Below are 4,736 nucleotides of genomic sequence, written 5' to 3' on the forward strand. Positions count from 1 at the left end.
AAAGAGCTCTCTCTTTGCTAAACCTATAGTTGCATTTAGCTGACATTTAAGTCTGTATTTCTCCCATATATATTCAGATCATTTTACAGAGAAGAGGCCCAGCTCACCCTGTTGATGCTGGTGATGGCTTGGCTAGCAAAATGGGATGAGCTCCTAGCTATGCAGAACTCCGAGAGAGAGGAAATAAGCAGCATGGCTGAAATTCCTTTCCTGGAAAGCTGAAATCGGGAATAAACATGCCAAAATTTTGCCTAATCAGGAGGGCCTCGAACAGGCTTCGAAAAGTTACTGACTCATCAAATGTGCTGTTGCTCATATGAACTTTTCTTGATTATTTGTCTGTTATCATCAAATGCTTATTTCAGGGGAATGTGAATTAATTTTGGATTTTCTTGTTGCAGAAGACTTTTTTTTTTCGTCAGTAGACTATTATTTAGAATCATTAGAAAAGAGGTAGATTTTATTTTTTCTTTACAATGGTTTCTTGTTTTATAAAAATGTTACCAGCTCAAACAAACAAAAACAAAAAACAAGCACTATAGAAAAGAACCAATCATCCCAAATTCCAGTGCCTAGAAATAAGCAAAATTAACATTAGATGCCCATCATTCATTCTAGATCTCTATGTGTAGGCAGAAGGGAAATAGAAAATTGGATGAATGGAGAGGCAGCAAGGCAGAGGGAAAAAGAGGGAGGAAGAGTGAGAAACACCATTCTTTAGGAAAGGAATTATTTTGTATTTACTGTTTTGAAATAAAAATATTACTTCATCTTAAAACATATATAAAAAAATTAAGCAAATTAAGTCTGATAAAATTAAAGTATTTATGGAATCCATGAAGAAGTCATTTTAAACCTACAGGTTTCAATTTTAAGAGTATTAGATGATTGTTTATCGTGATTAGCACTTTTATGTTATATATCTCTCATTTTGCCTCTCCTCTCTTCATCTCCCAGTGTTTGATAATCCTGTCATTTTTCACTTTTTTTGAGTGGAACATTTATATTCAGCTCTGTAGTTACCATTTGCCCAGCTGTTCAGTCCTATAGTCTTAGGTGAATATTTAAACAGTTCGATGCTATTCACTAATCTCTCTACACAGCTTTTCCTTGGCTTATCAGGAGTAGGCTTATTTTATTTTATTATCTAGTCTAGTCTGGTCTAGACTAGCATGAGCAGCATGACTCTATGTTCCCATTATTTCATTCTTTCCTCTTGTACTGGATTAAATATAATTTTGAAACCACCTCTGCTCTACTTGTCTCTAGTTCTTGGCAAATCATTTTCTTTCTCCTGTTTCAAAAGTGGACCAGGAAATTGCAAAAGATAGAATGCTGTGACCAAGAGATTGGAAAGGCCTATCTCAGTGATTATTTTTATGAGCTCTTCTTATGTACTGAGCTGGTTTTCTGGAGTAACTCTCAGAGATTATGTCTTTTTGACTTTCTTTTTTCTTCCTGAGTTTCTTGCTTATAAAGAATGCAATCCCTTGTATGTGTTCCTTAGAAATAATATCATGTGCCCTTTTTTTATACACTATTTAGTTCTCCATTAACCCCCTTTATTTAATTCTTACAAAATATTCTGGAATAGATTTAGTCGCCATCTTATATGTAGAGAAACTGAGCATGTTTGAGATCTGATTGAGATCATACAGTTAGGAAGTGGCAGAGGGTCTGTGTGCAGGTGTGCAGGTGTGTCTGAACTCAGACCCTATACTGAAGCAGGGCACCTGCAGGAAACGGTCTGACTGAGTCTCTGGGTCACGATGAGCCGGCCAGGCAGTCGAGTCAGACGGAGGCAGAGCGCACTCACGAATGCGTGCGTGGGTCTTCCCTGGTGCCGCTTTTTACAAGGCTTCAACACTCGGTGTGGCAGCTGAGCTTGAGTCGCGGCCTCTGGTGGCAGGTGTGGTACAGAGAAGCAGTTGTAACAACATGGTGACAGATTTCACCACCAGGTGTCCCTCATGGTTTTAATCTTTCTTTGCCTTTTCTCTCTTTTTAAATTTTGTGCATGTTTTGGGCAATTACCCTTTTATTCTTTTTTCTGCAGTATCAGGGAGTTACCTTGGAACCTTGGAAAGGCAAGAAAACGTGTCCCTCTACTTCTCCCCTGACACCGAGCAACCGTAGAAAGTGACAAGTGATTGGGAATCTTCTAACAGTGCTTGTACGGTATGTCTACTTGGGTTAAGGACCTTGAACCTAAAGAAAGTATTTGTCTGCTGAAGACCTCGAATTTCAGTTAAGGATGAATTGGTTCTGTGACTCAGGTTAGTACCAGGAAAGTGCAAAAGAACAGAGCACGTTTTAAAATTCACTAAATATTTGCTGAGAGCCAGCTCTGTGCCAGCCACCACCCTGGGCTCTGATGAGTCAACGTGACAGAGAGTACTTATCACAGCCATAGGTCTTGTGTCCTTTAGCGCTCTTTTTCCTATTCTTCTGCATGAAAAGTTCAACTGAGCGGGGAAGCCGAGCTTCCTAAGTTAGGATCCTGTCATTAGAGCCCTTCAAGTTCATGGATAGATGAAAGATCTGGTCTTAGTTTAGAGCATAAGAGTAAAGTCTACAGACATTGTTAGATATTTATATCCTGTTCATGCAAGGGTAGGAGATATTTCTAAACAATTCATACCTTTAATTTCGTCAATGGGAACCCATTCTAACGTGCTTATGTTATGTAGGAAGCTCCTGTTTCCAAAAAAAAATCTCCGGCATTTATTCTAATCAGCAAAGGGTCTGACGTGGAGCAGTAGCACTGATTGCCTCTGGAGAATAGATTTTATAATTAGAATGTCAGTTAACCTTCACCATTCCTCACTTAAGTGGTAACTGCATGGGTTTCTATCTTAATGCAATTAAAAAGTAACCAATATTACACTGTCTACATTGAAGTATGTATTTGAACTACAGATATTGTAACCCTAGGCTCCATCTACAGAGATTCATATTGAATGGATCTGAGATGGGGTCCAGATTTCTGCATTTTTAATAATCATGTCCAGTTGAAGGAAGACCTTCAGCTATATTTTGAGAATCACTGGATTATTCTGGTAGAAGAAACGTAAGAGACTAGTAGAAAATATAATGGTAGGTATACAAACTGTGTACCCATACAGTGGATTACTGCTGAACAATAGAAAGTAACCAACACACAACAACTGATGGATCTCATTGGTATTATGTTGAGTGAAAAAAAGCCAATCTCAGAAGGTTACATACTGCATGACTCTATCTATAGAATATTCTTAAAATGACAAAATATATGATGGTATATGGATCAGTGGTTGCCAGGGTTAGGGCTGGGGGTGTGACTATGGGGATAACAGGGGGTGTTTCTCTGTGGTTATGGAAGAGTTGTATATTTTCGAGGGATGTATATTTTTGGGATGGTAGAACTGTTCTGAATTCTGATTGTGGTGGCCATTACATGAATCTATACATGAGACAAATAAACTATATACACACAAAAAATAGTATATGTAAAAACAGGTGAAATCCAAATAAGTTTTAAGGTTTAGTTAATAGTATTTACAAATGTCAATTTCCTGGTTTTGGTAATTATACTCTGATTATGTAAGAGATGAACACGGGGAAGCTGGGTATCCAGGTGCTTTTGTACTATTTTAGCAACTTCCGTATGAATCTAAAATTATTTCAGAATAAAAAGTAAAAAACAAACAAATAACAAAACAGACCTAGGTGGATGTGGAGTTGTAAAGGTAGGGGGTAAAAGATGGTGTTTGAAAAAAGAAAGGTAGGGCAGAGGTTAACTGCACGATGGAATCTCCTGCAGACACGGTTCAGATTTTCTGTTCTCCCTCTTCCTAGTCGTGACCTTGGGCAAATTAGTTAACTTCGCTGTGCTTTAGTCAGCTCATCTATGAAATTGGGAAATAGCAGTATCTATGCCAAAAGGGTTATCGTGAGGGTAAAACGAATTATGTATACAAAACAGAACAGTGTTTCATACGTAGGAGAGTCAGGGAAGAACCGTGAAGACTTGAGTTAAAGGGGCTGTGGGAGCAAGGGCAGGTGCACGAGGGCAGAAGAGTGACCGAATCATCATGGGGAGACTAGGTAGGAGGAGGATAACCTGGTATGCAGAACACACAAGCAGGGCTGTCTGTTGGCTGCGGGGAGGGAGGACAGGACATTAGGAAGCTAGAGATAAGAGGATTAACTACTAATAGTGATTTGAACTCCTCTCCCCTCTCAGAAAGTTTGAGCCAAGAAAACAAAAATCTGAAGTGCTTGGAACTAATCTCTGGAATATCTACAGGGAAATAAAGTGTGGAAGGCAAAGACCCGTTTACTTTGTTCTAAACTGGGTGCCTTGAGAGGTCAATTGCTGATAGAAATTGTTCCAGAGATGATTTTTCACTACATGAGACAAATAAACTATATAGGTCTCAAAGAATAAAGTCTTAACATAATCATTCAAAAAGTGTTGATAGAGCAGGACCTGGGGATGCTGAGGTGAGTAAAAGAATATGGCTTTCACCCTCAAAAAACTCATATCCTAATGAGTCAGACTCAATGAAATACACAGTTACTAAAAATCCAATCAGTCCTTACGATAAGAACTTAAAGTGCTTGGTGGGGAAGGTCTTCACAGAAGAAGTCATCCTTGAACTTGAACTTGCCTTTAAATAGGACTTCTGAGATAAGAGGGTCTGTGGGGTCTCTGGGGCAGAAGCAACCTTTGGTTTAAAAGTAGCAGCATGAGA

This window comes from Pteropus vampyrus, unplaced genomic scaffold, assembly GCF_000151845.1.
Source record: "Pteropus vampyrus isolate Shadow unplaced genomic scaffold, Pvam_2.0 Scaffold360, whole genome shotgun sequence".
NCBI lineage: Eukaryota > Metazoa > Chordata > Mammalia > Chiroptera > Pteropodidae > Pteropus > Pteropus vampyrus.